Source organism: Pimephales promelas, chromosome 3 (assembly GCF_988280905.1).
Source record: "Pimephales promelas chromosome 3, fPimPro1.hap1.1, whole genome shotgun sequence".
In the NCBI taxonomy this organism is placed as follows: Eukaryota; Metazoa; Chordata; class Actinopteri; order Cypriniformes; family Leuciscidae; genus Pimephales; species Pimephales promelas.
The window spans coordinates 47,470,267-47,486,724 of record NC_142771.1 but is presented as its reverse complement, the minus strand read 5'-3'; the positions used below and the strand labels follow the sequence as shown (position 1 = coordinate 47,486,724).

Genomic DNA, 16,458 nt, shown 5'->3' with positions numbered 1-16,458 from the left:
TGCGTGACTGGATTTAATAGGGGAAAACTGCGGAAATGCGACTAAATCGAACAATTTTATCAATTTAAACTAAATGTTGGACTCAATATAGTGTTCCTTACAACTTATTAAATATCCAGTGATCCATGGATATTGACATGCAGCCAGGAATCGTGTTGCCTGATATTTATGTTTGCCTGATTTCTACACCGGGGAAATAAAAGCAAGACCTAAACATTAAGCAAATTTGCCTGTGAACGCTTTATATAAATATAATATAGGTAGGTCTAAATCCGGGTGATCACTTATATCAGTGTTTTATTTTGGATGCGATTAATCGTTTGACAGCCCTATTTTTTACATGATCTTTACTATTTGAACAATAAAATAAAATTAACTCTGTCTTTGTTTGTTAAATGTCAATATAAATCAATAATGTTTCATATTTTTTAAATGAAAACAAAAGGATCATTTTCATTTTGTTATTAATATATGGAGTGAAGATAATCAATACACGCCTGAACCACATGGCCAAATATGTTCAAATATATATTTTTTTTAATGAAAAGAGGCAAAGTGGTGTTTTATAACAAATTTCCTTCTATTTTTGACGAAAAGAGGCAGAGTTGTAGCATATTTTGTTTTATTGTGGCCTGAAATATATATATAAATAGATAACTGGAGTAGACCGTGCTGAGTGAAGCGATCAAGTACGCTCTGTTCCATTTGCAGAACAACCAGACTTGCGTCCTCTCGTCCTCGGGAGTTCGTTCTCCTGAGTCGTACTTGGCAAGTCTGAACTACCAAGGACGCAAGTCCGAACTTTGCGTACTTGGTATTGAGAAACAGCTTAAATCACGCCAACATCAGGGTCCTTAGCACCGTCGGGTCCTAACAATATGCAAGTGACCTACTGCCTGAATAAATAACAACAGGGAATTATTACACGTATGCAAAGAACTATATTAATATATTAATGACTGGCCCTCATTTTAGTCTTTAACACCATTAAAAAAAAATTGTGGATAGTGATACTGCCCGAAAAAAAAATATTGATACATATTTGCCCAAATAACCAAAGATTTGTAGATGCAGATGGTGGTTCTGTGTACCCACTAGGTTAAGTTAACCCAATCTGTTTCCCTTAATGAACTTTTATCAATTTTTTAATTTTTTCATTTTGTTTCTTCTATATTTCTTTTCATCTCAACTTCAGGTCTCAGTCCTTGGGGACATTGGAGGGAGGAGCCTTGATGAGTGTGTCCGGAGAACCATGGCATTTTTGATGACAAATGACCTTGCCTGTCAATTGAACCTCACAGGCCGCCATGGAAAACGCTCATTCAGGACCCTACGTCTGTTTGATACTTTGCATGGTATATACATTTCAACATCCTTCATTCAAACACAAACGGTTTGGTGTTCATGTTTGGTTTTCATTTTGTGTCAAATAAACCAGAAGTTCCCAGCTCAATGTTGATTTTGATAATTTTGTTTTCTAGAGAAAAAAATTATTACTTAAAGGGAACCTGGAAGATTTGTATGGCTTTTTAGATTACATCTGTGAATGTAAATTAGATATACAAAAATGCTTTAGGGGCCCTATCTTGCACCCAGCACAATTGATTTTGTACACCGACTCATGTATCATTCCTATTTTGCTTTAACCTCCACAGACGCATGTTGGTAAATTAGGGAATGAACTTGCGCTCCCGGGGGTGGTTCAGCGAAAAAAGGAGGCGTGTTCTGGTGCAAACGTTCCCTGATGCTATTTTGCAGTTTCAGAAAACATTTTGAATTATTCAAATGCTATTTTAAGGGTGCATGCTTGGCCATAATGTAGTGTGTGCACAACGCACATATACTTTGCTTCTCTCATCTAAACAGATGCAGCAGTTTTCATTTTTGCAAATCATAAATTATTACAAGATAAAATATTAAAACACTAGGGAAATCATTGTTGTGTCCAAGACGATGTGAAAAAATAGGTGTTAATCTAGCTTACACATTTACCCAAATTATTATATGCCTGTTTAACCGAAGTTAATTTGGGTGGGTTTCTCCATCACCATACAATGTCACTTCTTTGTGTTTTACGGCCCTGACAAGGACGTCGGTCTCCTCAGCTGTGAACCGCGCGTGCCAGGCAAATCCGTGGTTAATAGCAATCCGCCATGGAACAAGTGCTCCTGCTTTTAAAGGATTAGGGGTTGGGGAACACTGCTTTAAATGGAATGTGAAATGTCACTCTGATTGGTTTATTTCACGTTACGCCCAAACCACACCTTTGAGTAATGTAGCAACTTCAGACCAACCCATTTTATATTTGTGTTTAGATTTTAGATCCGCCCACTAAGGTACTTGTGTTTCCCGCTTGATACATCCGTTTCAGATCGTTAAAATAGGGCCCTAGACGTCAGGGTTTTTTTTCTGTTTGATGTTTGAATGCACAATATAAAACACGTTTATGAAAATCAATAAAAACTGAGTTTTATCTATCTTGAACTTTTCATATATTAGCTGTATTGCTCTCAATATAGTGGTGTATAGCTGCAGTAGCACCCTTTAATTAAAATTAATTCATTATTTTGGTTCGCAGGTAGCCGGAAACAGAACACTCTCTTGAGAACGGTCAGCAAGAAAGAGGTGGAGACAGCCCTCGGTAAATGGTTCACAAATGCTAGGGATAGAGATGGCAACCGCGCCTTGAGAGCCCAGCGAAACCTTGTGCGGAGAACAGCACAGTCAGAGGTGTAAGTTACAAAATTTATAACAAATAAAGGGAAAGCTAAATTGTTTGTTTTTCATTCAATTACTAGTAATTTTTAACATCTGTTAAGTTAACGTATCAGAATCAAATATTCAACAGCACTGATTTCTAGGGGTCAAACTGCAAAGGAAGACCCTTTTTGTATTTGTTAGGGTCCAATCATTGAGGGTGCATAGGCACCTATTAATGTTGGTAGTGATCTTGTTGTTATTAATGATCTTTATTATATTCCAGTTTTCTTATTAGGGATTCAAGCACCAAAATATAGAATATCAATAAGCTTTATGCACAACTTATTTTCTCATTCTGTAAAACAGGTCGCATCGCTTCCGGTCCAGGTCTTTTGTTTGCTTCATGAAATTTTTGTTTCACTCAAGATAACTTAAAAGGAGCGAGCAAAGATTAGCATAACCAATGTCCCTCACATGTGCAGATTGATATAAACGTTTTATAATTTTTCTTCTTCACAGTTACGTTTAGATATTTAAATGGAATAAAACGCCAATAACAGAGTGAACTAGTTAGGTTAGCTGATTACCTTAAAAATCCATAGATATCGTAGTCAGTTCTTACAGCCGTTAACACTTTCTCTGACAAGCGGATGCGAAGAGACCAGTTTTCCGGTTTGGTCACGTGACGCTCGGCATAAAGTCTATTGTATTTGCTCAGATTATTTTGGGGGGTATGAAGCATGATTATAATTTAGATTATACTCATGCATTTCTTTAATAAATGTTCATGTAAAACTTATTTTTTTAGTTCTGCTAGGATTTTTAAAGTATTTATTTGTCTTTCCTTTCTTTACTCTTTAGGTTTGAAGCTGAGGATTCTGTAGAGGCACAGGACTGAGAACTTTTTTCTTGAAGACGTTAACTTCAATAAAAGAAACCTTGATTTACACATTCTGAATTGAAGTCATTTTTCCCCTGGCAATTCAAATATTTTGTAACTTCTTAGATATTAAAATGTTAAAGTAAAACAAATTGATGCATTTTTGGTTTGGGCAGGTACTGGTTAAAAAAACAGTAACAAAGTTGGAGTGATTTGAAAGTTAATTTTGTAGTATAGCACATTTACTTTAACCACGGGAATCAGGTTTACTTAATAAATGGGGCCCACTGTGGTCCAGTGAGATCACCCATAAGGGCCCCATAAAGGTGATGTATGGGACCCACTTACGGCCCATTAATATTATATAATTTGGGACCCAAGTGGGCCCATAAAATGAACTCCTACATGGGCCCAACTTGGAGCCCACTGTGTACCCATCGTTAACCCATATGGGCTAACACAAATGGGGCCCATGTGGAGCCGATGGACAAATTTATCTGGGCCCCATTTGGGTGGCCCATTCAGGGCCCAAGTTACAGACCATCAAAAGCCCACATGGGGCCCACATGTTGGCTGGGCTTGTATCCGACTTGGTCCTCCAGCCATATCCATGTCTTTACCATGTTATCCATCCATTTTGTTAAGAAATCAAAAAGTATGAACACTCCCCAGACAGCCTAGGCTGCTGGGAAGTTTTTAAAACCAAAAAGCGAAAAACAAAACAAACAAAAAACTGTACTTAAACAAAACAAAATAAGAAAGCAAAATGGAGGAGAGCCTTTCTCTCCCAACTGCTGCCACACTTCCTGGATCGTACCAACTATCGGGCGTTCTCAAGGTGGTATGGCCATAAGCAAAATCTGCTGCCAAAATTGGGCTATTTGAATGGTTAGAACATTAGGGTAGTAAACTACATAAAGCTTACAGCACCTGGTATTCCCAGGCGGTCTCCCATCCAAGTACTAACCAGGCCCGACCCTGCTTAGCTTCCGAGATCAGATGAGTTCGGGCGTTCTCAAGGTGGTATGGCCGTAAGCGAAATCTGCTGCCAAAATTGGGCTATTTGAATGGTTAGAACATTAGGGTAGTAAACCATATAAAGCTTACTAGGTCTCCCATCCAACAATAAAGCTTACAGCACCTGGTATTCCCAGGCGGTCTCCCATCCAAGTACTAACCAGGCCCGACCCTGCTTAGCTTCCGAGATCAGACGAGTTCGGGCGTTCTTTTTTTTTTTTTAACGAACATTTCATATTTACATAACATTTGACACATATCACCTTATATACAATTCAGGTAACATGTTTCTAATTCTCCTAACATTCAACATTAACGAATTACATTCTTAATTACTCTGGCATATTTATTTTACATTCACGAAAACATCCGATTACTCTTGCATCATTCCCAAAAATTATTTTGTAAAACCTCTCAGTTTCACCATTCAGGCTGAAATATTCATACCATATCTGTAAATGCCCTTCCAACTTCCTTTTAAATAAAAACCACACATTAATATTAACTTGTTTTCCCTTCATAACATTTCTCCTACACCAAATTGCATATCTCGCCACGTCAAGAACAAGATTGACAATATATTTATTTTTCCCTCTTCCTTTTAGTCCAAGCAGAAAAACATTATTCCATTCAATTTGTTGCTCAATTCTTTCTCCCAAAATTCCTTCGACAAATTTTTTAATTTCACTCATAAAGACCTGAAGATTCGAACATAATAAAAACAAATGTAAAAACCCCTCATCTTCCTTTTTACATGCATCACATCTTGCATTCTGGGCAATCCTCATTTTACAGTCTCATTTTTGTATAAATAACATTATGTCTTAGAAGAAAATTAAAATTCTTAACCATTGGATCCATGTATTTTATCAATTTTCCCAAATGTTTTCCTCTTCAGTGCCTGGGAACAACCTCGTCCAAAAACTGTTTGCAATTGGATGCACAAAAACCCTTGATCTAAAATAATTATAAAACAATTTTAAAGAACATGATTGAATTGGACTTTTAATACCGCTTTCTTTTAAAAGGACTTCAACCTTTCCCTTTCCCTCTTCCCTATTCCTTAAATCCATTCTTTGGGAATTTCTTTTTTAATTTTGTCAAAGTGTTGTTTTGCTGTTCTCCATTCTACTTCTTCTCCAATCCCCTCAATTCCACCTATAATCCCTTGAAGCAGCATAAAGCCATCAATTACCTCATGTAATACATCTCTCACTTGAATTATTCCTGCAGCAATCCATTGTTTAAAATATAATTCCTCTTCATATAAAATATTAGAGTTTAAAAACAAAGGATTCAAAAACTCTTTCATACCTTCCGGCTTGTACACAATAGTTGGCAAAAATTCTTTCCATGCCCCTAAAACTTCTCTGTAGAATTCAGGTATTCCCTTTAACATATGTTCCTTTAGTTTCATCCATATTATTCCCTCACCCATATTTAAACCTCCACACTTGTTCAAAAAGTATTTCATTCCATCCTTCCACTCTTGTCTATTGTCTTCATTCAAAAATTTCTTCATTATTTTAACTCTTAGGCTCTTCATTCTCAAAACAGGATCTAACAAACCTAAACCCCCCTTCTCAACAGGCCCTATCATTGTGTCATAAGCAATTTGTGCTGGTTTGCCATCCCAAATAAAGTTTAAAATACACGTTTTCAACTTCTTCCAAACCCAAATTGGTAATGGAGTTACTTCCGAAGCACACCATATTTTTGATAGCATCAGAGTATTCACAATCAAAATTTTATCTCTCAGGTTCAACAATCTTTGTCTCCAAAATATCAATCTTCTCTCAATTCCTCCTAAAATCTCATCCCATATTAAGTCTCTAGTTTTCTTTTCCTCCTTCCCAATTCTAATTCCCAAAATGTTCATGTTTTCTGTCTCCTCTTTAAAATTAAGGTACTCGGGTAATTGTTTTGCCGCTCCTATTCTCATCATCACTGTTTTGTCTATGTTTATTTTTGCCCCCGAACCCTTACAGTATTTTTGTATTTTCCCCATAGCTCCTTCAATGCTCTCAGTATCCTTTAAAATTAAAAGTTGTGTCGTCTGCATACTGGTAAATTTTGTGTTCTTTTCCCATTCCACCAAAGCCTACTCCTTTAATCTTTTCGTCTTCTGCAACTGCTAAACCTAAAGGTTCAGCCACAATACTATATAATAATGCAGATAAAGGGCATCCCTGTCTAATGGACCTTGTTATGATAAAAAAAAAAACTGTCATAAAACCATTACACTTCACACAACTAATTGCATCCTTATAAAGCCCTGATCCATTTTATAAACTTATCTCCAAAACCAAACTGCTCTAAAAGTTCAAATAAAAAATCATGTTCGACCCTATCGAACGCTTTTTCCAAGTCAATACTAACCATGTAGCCCTCCTTTTTGTTTTCTATCATATAACTTATTTTATCCCTTATATTACATAACGTATCAGTAATTTCCTGCCCAATAATTGAATACGCTTGATTCGTTGTTATTATTTCTGGTAAAACTTTCTTTAGTCGATTTGCCAACACTTTGGCCAAAGTTTTAAATTCCGTATTTAACATTGATATAGGCCTATAGCTCTTTAAATCTGCTGAATCACCTTTTTTCTTAAAGATTATTTTTCAATTAATCGTTAACTCATCAATTAACTCATCAATTGACTTGCTTCCCCTTTATCATATTCTGTCTTATATATTTCTTTTAACACTGGTGTTAATATGTTCTTAAAAACCTTGTAAAACTCACTAGTCAGTCCGTCTGCTCCTGGACTTTTACCATTATTCAACTGTGATATTGCTACCTCTATTTCTTCATCTAAAAGATCATTATCACACATTTCTTTATCCTTTTTAGTTACTTTTGTTTCTACCTTACTCAATAAAAACGGCTTTTCTTCTTCTTGCGTCCCTTCACTTTTAAAAAGACGTTGTTACGACCCTGCGTTCTGCTTGCTCGCCTGCTGGTGGCGTAGTTGTTCAGAGAGCGTGGGAGATCACGCACACCTGCTACCTGATTATCTTCAATTGTGAAGAGGATAAAACCTTGGATCAAACATCTCCTCTTCACTTCGTCCATTGGATTGACAGCCTCTGGCGAAGTCATTTGAACCTTTTGATTTACAGCCCATACCAACCTTCTTTTACTCCCCAACCGGATTATGATTTTCCCCTTTTGATTTGAAACCCTAGACTTTGTTATCTTCAGTTAATTGTGATTTTTGAGGACAAATAAAAACTTGCAAGTCATTTTGTTGTACTTGTATCTTTTTATGTACGGTCGAAACGAGCTGGCCGTAACAACGTGCATAAAACTCTTTAACACTTTCCAATATGTCTTTGGTTCCTTTCACTCTACTTCCATCATGTTTCAATACCTCCTTTATTGTATCAGCCCTTTGTCTATTTTCCTCCAAGCTAAAAAAGAATTTTGTGCACCTTTCCCCTTCTATTACATTTTTTGCCCTACTCCTTATCATAGCACCTCTACATTTTTCTCCTTCAATCTCTTTTAATCTGCTCTCATTTTCTAAAATAATTTCTATATCGCCATTCTCTTTATGTAATTCTTCTTTCAAAACCTTTTTAACAATTAGCTCTTCCTTTCTCTTAATATTTTGTAACAGACTACTGTACCTTATTGAATATTTCTTTATCTCATACTTAACATTATCCCACCATACTCTTATCCTCCTCATACATTCCATTCTCTCTTTCCTTCATTATTATTTCTCTTATCTTCATTTTATAGCCTTCGTCTTTTAATAGTTCATTATTTAAACACCACATCCCCTTTCCTCTCTCCATCCCAGTCTTATTCAAATGTACAACTAACATGCCATGGTCACTTAAAGAAGTCATCATATAATATATTTTATCAATCTTTCTCTTCATATTACTTTTTATCAACATGTTATCTATTCTACTTTGCTTTATTTGATCTTTTACCAGCTGTCGCCTTGAGAAGTCTTTTATACCCTCATTCATCTCTCTCCATATGCTTAAACGTGTGCCTTATAAATTTAAACTTAAATCTCCTTCCAAAATATGAACAAAAACTCAAAATGAAACAAATCATCCTCCCGCCTCCCTTTTGTTGTGTCATCCACCAAAACCGTAATCCCTTCTTCCATAATTCCCTCCATCCTATCCACCTCCCCTCCTTCCAAACTCTTGTTCCCACCCTTTTCTTGCTCATGCCCTTTCCCACCACCAATGTCTCCTACACACCCACCCCCCCCCCCCCCCCCCCGTCTTCATTATTGACAGTAACCAATATCTCCATATTATTCTCAGATTCACAATTTTCAACTTCTTCATCAGCCTCTTCATCATGTTCACTTTCACAGTCACATCTCATAAATACTTTCTTACAGTCCGGACATTTATCCGCTTCACAGTCCTTTGCAAAATGTCCTTGCTCATAACATTCAAAACATTTAAAATCAGGACAGTCCCTTAAAATGTGTCCTGGCTGCAAGCACATTCGACAAAGTTTCTCCTGTCCATCATGAATTACTCGAAAGTACTGAGTGCCATCTGCCGTTTCAAATTTAGCGCTATATAGCAGTGAAGTTACCTCCTTTGGAAATTTTACCTTCACATACCTTATTCCGTCCGCAATGTTAGTTCCAGGATAAACTCTCCTCCTTATTTTCATCAAGGGAGTGACCCCCCAAAACTTCAGTTTGTCCTCAATCACCTCATCCTCCAAATAGGCCAGCAGGTGAAGAAAGGATACCATGTGCTCCTTTACCTCCAACCTTCTTAATTCGAAGAATTGGCCTTTTATTTCCAATCCGTCCTCTAACAAATCACAAGCATCAGCACCTTCCAAAGTCAGCTCATATTCCTTTCCATGTTTAGGTCTCACAGCCAACAGCTTTCCAAATCCAACCTTCTGTGTTACTGCCTTTATTATGTCATCAGCCTTTACCTCCTTGTTGTCCTTCAAATCCATCACCATCGTCGCCTCTTTCAGATAATCCACTCGCTTCTTGATGTTCTGTTGCCTTTCATGCGCCATATTCACTCTATTAGACTCTCTTGAACCTTTTTGTGCTCCATTCCGCTCAATCCTTTCTTCCAATCCTCCCGCCATTCCTAGGTCTTTGCCATGTGGTCCGTCCATTTCTCTAACAAACAAAGGATCGCTTCCAAGCAGACCTACTGCTTGGAGCTTAAACGTGTGCCTTATAAATTTAAACTTAAATCTCCTTCCAAAATATGAAAAAAACTCAAAATGAAACAAATAAAGCTTTAGAAGAGCCTATCTCTTCCAACTGCAGTCACACACTTCTTGCTTGCTCTAGAGCGTTCTCAAGGTGGTATGGCCGTAAGCGAAATCTGCTGCCAAAATTGGGCTATTTGAAGAAAAAAAAGAGACTCTTTCAGGCTTTCTGAAGAAACTCAGAGACTATTTCAGTTATTTTGAGGAAAAAAAGAGACAATTTAGGATTTTTGAAACATTTCATTGACTCTTTTTTTTCAAACAATAAAGCTTACATCACCTGGTATTCCAGGCCCGACCCTGCTTAGCTTCCGAGATCAGACGAGTTCAGGCGTTCTCAAGGTGGTATGGCCGTAAGCGAAGTCTGCTGCCAAAATTGGGCTATTTGAATGGTTAGAACATTAGGGTAGTAAACTACATAAAGCTTACAACACCTGGTATTCCCAGGCGGTCTCCCATCCAAGTACTAACCAGGCCCGACCCTGCTTAGCTTCCGAAATCAGACGAGTTCGGGCGTTCTCAAGGTGGTATGGCCGTAAGCGAAATCTGCTGCCAAAATTGGGCTATTTGAATGGTTAGAACATTAGGGTAGTAAACTATATAAAGATCACAGCACCTGGTATTCCCAGGCGGTCTCCCATCCAAGGACTAACCAGGCCCGACCTTGCTTAGCTTCCGAGATCAGACGAGTTCAGGCTTTGTCTCCTTTTCTCTGGACCTAAAAAATACCCTGTACATTTTTCCCCTTCTAATGCATATTTTGCTTTGCTCCTTAAAATAGCTCCTCGATATTTCTCCATCTCATATTTATCTAATGCCGTTTTAACTTCTATAACTTTTTCCATACTGTATCCTTCTTCATCCTCTGCCTTCTCTAGCTCTTCTCTCAATCTTTCTCTCAACAACCTTTCTTATTTTATATTTTTCCTTCTTCTTTTCTTACTGTATTTTATACTAATTGATTTAATTTGGTCTTTCATTGTTTCCCATCTCTCTCCTATTCCATCATCTAACTCACCGTTCCTTTTATACTCCTCTATCGTCTCACGTTCTCTATTTAGCAAATCCTTCATCTGCATTTCATATTCTCCCTCCTCTATATAGCCCGCATTCAATATCCACATCCCTCCTCCTACCTCTTCATTCCCTATCTTGATTTTGAACCTAACACCATTGTGATCACTTAAACTATTTTCTATATGCCTTGTTCCATCTATATACTTAAGTATTTCTTCCTTTGCGTACACTAGATCTATTCTACTCTGTTTTAATATTCCTTCTTTTAGCTGTCTCCTAGAGAACTCTCTTTTTTCTGGATTTTCATATCTCCACACATCTATCAATCCCTCGTCTCTTATTATATCCATCAGCATCCCCCTCGACTTCTCCCACCTGAATTTTACCCCTTTCCCAACATCTAATCTACTGCATTTTATATTGATGTCTCCCACAATAATACATTTCCCAACAATTAACCCTTTTAACTCTTCTAGAATTTCTCTCCTGTCTAATTCTATGTTTGGAACATATATATCTATTAATCTAAAATCGACATCTTCATACCTAAACTCAACTATCAAAATCCTTCCTCTCTGATCTTTATATACTTCTTTTATATTTTCTACACTATATTTTTTTAATTAATATTGCCACGCCTCTTGCATTCCTAGCACCATTATTATAATATATATCCCCACTCCATTCTTCTCTCATCTCTTTCACCTTATCCTCTTCCCAATTTGTTTCTTGTATGCAAATAATATCGCTCCTAAACGTAAGAAGTAACTTTTTCATCTTCATTTTATCTCTCAAACCATTTATATTTATGGAGGTTACCGTGGCCATGAAAGCAAACCAAAAAACATAAATCAAGAAATAAAACATTTAAGCTAAGTATTACATACCCGACCGGGGTTCTTTTATCTGTTCGTTTGTTCTTTGTCCTTTTCGGCCTTTCTTTTAGCACTCAGTCTTTGGCCTTTTGTCTGCATACTCTGCAAACTTGTCTCTCAACTTTTCCCACTTTTACTTTCCTTCTTTTGAAGGACTGCTTCTTGTTTTTTTCCTCCCTTGGCCGTTTCCTCATTGCCATCCTCTTCTTCCTCCCCGTACTCTTCATTTTCCTCCTCTTCCATCCTTTCTTCCTCATCAGCGTCCTCACTCGTTATCTCAACTCTCCATCCCCATTTAGCACCATCCCCTCCATCAGCGCTCTCTCCTCCATCATTTGCAACATCCATGTCTTCCCCGCTCTCCTTGTTCTGCCTGCCAGATTGATCCTCTTCAGTCTTCTTGTCATCATCCCGTTGTTCTCTCTCCTCTTCTGTCTCCCTTGCTCTTTGTTCACCGCATTCTCTTGCATAGTGACCCACTTTACCACATGAGAAGCATTTAAACTCAGGGCACTCTCTGAACAGATGTCCTGGCCTTAAGCACATTCTGCAGACACGCACTTGTCTATCATGGATCACACAAAAGTATTCCGCTCCTCTTAAAGTTTCGAATCTTGTTGAGTATGGGAGTGAGCGCACTTCTTCAGTAAACCGTACTTTTAAAAATGTTGTCCCATCCACCATATCTGTTCCCGGCCACACCCGGCGCTTGATTGTAGACAGCGGCTTTACTCCCCACTCTTGCAGTTTTGCCAATATATTTTCGTCTTCAAGATAAACAGGCAGGTTGATAAATGATACAACCATTTCGTTGTTTACAATGCCCCTGGCATGCACTATTGCTCCTTTTACCCGCACACCATCCATTAGCTTCTTCATTGCCATTTCATCTTTCATTGTGAGTTCATAAGTTCTTTCTCCTCTCACTCTGCAGCTCACCACTTCTCCACACTCCTTCTTCACACCTCTTAGCAAGTCCATCATAGAAATGTTTGCAGTTCCTTCCACCTCAACTTCCACAGTCAGTTCTTTGGAATATTTATCTCTGCGCTCTCCACATACCTCTCTTCTACTATTTTCTTGTTCCTGTTGTTCGTCGTTCATCCGTTTGCTGGTTGGAAATCCTTTCTCATTTCCTTTTTCAGCGTCTTTTCTGCTTGCCATGTGTCCATCCTTCATTTTGGTTTCTTTGTTTGCCGCCATGCTTTCTGTTGACATAAAAAACAGAAAAACTGGTGTACAATGGTCCCCCAGACAGCGAAAGCTGTTGGGGGAACACTACTAACTAAAATTTACTTCTACGTTTGAGGATCAATAACTGTTCTAAATAGAAACTGAAATTAAATAAAGTTCTAAAGTTTTACACACGAAGTCTCTTCTTTCACCAGCACACTTCTTGGACTGTACCACTATGCGTTCTCAAGGTGGTATGGCCGTAAGCAAAATCTGCTGCCAAAATTGGGCTATTTGAATGGTTACAAACTTATATTTTACATTTCTGACATATTTTAACATTTCCCTTTTGGTTAAACACAAATCAATACGACTTTGTTTCAAAACTCCCATAACCATTTGTCTTCTAGAGAATTCTTTTTTGTATGGATTCTCTTCCCTCCATACATCTACCATGTCCTCATTTTGCATCCACTCAACTATATATTTTCTGGAAACATCAGACTTAAAGTTTGCGCTGCATGGAGCGTCCAGTCTCGTGCACCATACATTAAAGTCCCCCACCACAATTCAATTCCCTTTGCACAATGGCTTCAATTCTTTAAACTGTTCTTTTCTTTCATTTTCTATATTTGGCGCATATATATTTATCAGCCTGAAAAGTTCATTTTGATACACAAATTCAGTCACTAAAATTCTCCCATTTCCATCCTTATATACTTCCTTTGCACTATTAACTCTCCCTTCTTTTATCAGGGTTGCCACACCACGGGCTTTCCCATTCCCATGATTGACAAAAATATCACCTTGCCATCTCTTTTTTATATTATCCATTATGTCATCAGACCAGTGCGTCTCTTGTAGACAGAGTATATCGCCTTTCAGTACTTTCTTCACACTCTCCATCTTTTTCTCATCTCTTAGCCCATTGCTGTTTAAACAAGCAATGTTCACAATTCCCCACATAGTAAAAAAAATAGTTTTTAAACCATTAACACTCATTCAGATCCTTCCAGGCACTTACTTTCTGCATTGCGCTCCACTTTTTCTTTCATTTCTTCTGCACTCTTTGCCCTTCACTTGTGTCCATTCCTTCATCATCAGCTTTTGAATGACTCTCTGGCACCTCTTCCTTTCCTCCACCCCTTTCCGTCTGCGGCCTTTCTCCTCGCCTTTTCATCTTATCCCCATCCTGGCTCTCACCGTCGCTTTTCGCTGTCTCCCCTTCTCCATCTTTACACTCCACGTCCTTCGCTGCCAACTCATTACCAGGTATCTCTCCTCTCTCTTTCTCTTTCTTTTTTCTCTCTTTCTCTCTTCTCTGCCTCTGCCCTGGAGCCTCCTCCTCTTGACTGCTCCCGCTCTCGGTCGCTCTCCACTCCCCCGTTCTCTCTTTTCCACTCCATTTTCTTCTTCTCTCTCCTTCTCCATCCGCTGCACGATCCTCTTCTCCGCTCTCTACCTCCTCATCCACCTCGTACAAATCTGACTCCTCATCCATCTCCGCCGGCGTTTCACACACACACAGTCCAGGTCTCATGTTACACATACTGCAGTTCACCTCCTTGCACTCTCTTGCGTAATGTCCCTGCTTGTCGCATTTATAACATCTGAAGCCAGGGCAGTCTCTGACAATGTGCCCTGGCGGAATACACAAATGGCAGACTTTAAAGGCGGAGGATTTTCTTTTTCTGGGTGGGTAGTCTATACTATTGGTCCACCTAAGTGTCAATCATTCTGATGATATGTTTACGTAAGGCCGTCGTACGTGCTCGTCCCTATGTAGTTTTCACTTTCAGGTGTATTATGTCGGAGTTGCGGTTTCAGCCATTCCTTTGAAAATGGCTGAGGGTCGAAAGAGAAAAAATGTATACGAAGTGTATGATAAGAAGAGAAAGGCCACAGAATATAGAAACAAGACCAGAGAGATTTTGGGTTAATATCACATGCTGGCGTGCGCTAAAAGCACAGGTTGGGCTTCTCACTGATGCCGCAGTCGCGAAGATTCTACCAGGCAGGTAAAGTTTGTCATGCTATTTGGAGAAATCCATTTAAAATCACTAGTAAAAGTTAATGCATGCTACTTAGCAATGCTAGCCCTGGCACAAGTCATGCACCGCATAGACACGGTAAACATCTCAATTTGTCTAAAGTAGCCTTTTGACCAAATGGTAAATGGTATCACCCTGAAATATTCTAAAACCTTGTGTGTTCATATTCTAAAACCTTGTGTGTTTATTATTACACAAATGCAACAAGCTACTTCTCCATTATATATGCAACTATGTATAAAAATAACATATTATTAACAATGAGACATATTAGGTTAAGGACCAACATAATAGCACTGCTTATATGTTGCCATGTAACGTAATTGCGATTTGCAAAATAGTTTCCTCAGAATGTATTTCGTGTTTTTATGAATGTTTTTGAGTTAGTTTATAATTTGCAACATAATTGTGTAAGGCGAAATAGACGTTCCCTCTCGGGAGCAAGAGTGCTGTGTTTCTGCATGTGCATTTTTTTTTTTTAAATTGGAGAGGGCGGGTCTTCTCTAAAATTCGGAAAGATCCTCCGCTATACCTTTAACTTGCCTGTCGTGTATTACCCTAAAATGCTCCACCCCTCCCAATGTCTCAAACTTTGTGGAATACGGCAGTGACTTTACCTCTTCATTGAACTTTACTTTTAAAAACCTTGTCCTGTCGGCGATATCTGTTCCCGGCCACATTCTCCTCTTCACTCTTGAGACTGCTTTAACTCCCCATTCCGACAGCTTGCTCAGAATCTCCTCATCCTGAATGTATGTTGGAAGGCCCAGGAACGAGACTCTTTCAGGCTTTCTGAAGAAACTCAGAGACTATTTCAGGCATTTTGAGGGGAAAAAAAAGACAATTTAAGATTTTTGAAACATTTCATTGACATATTTTTTTTTTTTTTAAACAATAAAGCTTACAGCACCTGGTATTCCCAGGCGGTCTCCCATCCAAGTACTAACCAGGCCCGACCCTGCTTAGCTTCCGAGATCAGACGAGTTCGGGCATTCTTTTTTTTTTCTTTTTTTTTTTACATACATAATTTAGAAAACTTCTTCATCTCCCGGCAGCTTCCACATTAGATCTTTTAAAACACAACGAACTTTTGGGGTAAAAACATCATAAAAAGCATGCAACATATTTTCACCTTTAAAATACACATACAGTCTTTCAATATATAATTCAGTTTTCCTTTTAAAGACAGTCCATACATCCAATACAATTTTTAAAAACTCAGAGTTTCCTTTTATGCTTTTATTTCTTTTAGAATTCCCTCATTTGTTTCTACAACTACTCCATTATTTCCTCTTATTTCTTTTATCATTTTCGCTTTCCCTCTACTTTTTTCTTGATCAAAGAAAAACTTTGTACATTTCTCACCCTCCACCGTGTATTTTGCCTTACTTCTTAGTCTTGCTCCTTCATATTTCTCCTCTTCCATTTCTTTCAATTTTCCCTCTAATTCTTTTATTTTTTGTATATCCTCCCTGTTCTCATTTAATTATTTTTTCAAATTTTCTCTTATTTCTCTCT

At 38.1% G+C, this 16,458-nt stretch overlaps 1 long non-coding RNA gene and 2 other non-coding genes across 3 annotated transcripts; 1 reads left to right on the top strand and 2 right to left on the bottom strand.

Moving 5' to 3' along the window:
* Positions 1 to 1,198: 1,198 nt before the first annotated feature.
* LOC148994729 (uncharacterized) lies at positions 1,199 to 3,649 on the top strand. The gene is made up of 3 exons (XR_016150714.1): positions 1,199 to 1,355; positions 2,579 to 2,732; positions 3,562 to 3,649. It is a non-coding gene; the product is annotated as an uncharacterized LOC148994729 (long non-coding RNA).
* Positions 3,650 to 4,498: 849 nt separating this feature from the next.
* On the bottom strand, positions 4,499 to 4,617 carry LOC148994728 (5S ribosomal RNA). Its single transcript, XR_016166681.1, has one exon. It is a non-coding gene; the product is annotated as a 5S ribosomal RNA (ribosomal RNA).
* A 5,629-nt stretch (positions 4,618 to 10,246) lies between these two features.
* On the bottom strand, positions 10,247 to 10,365 carry LOC148994727 (5S ribosomal RNA). Its single transcript, XR_016163415.1, has one exon. It is a non-coding gene; the product is annotated as a 5S ribosomal RNA (ribosomal RNA).
* Between the last annotated feature and the right edge of the window lie 6,093 nt (positions 10,366 to 16,458).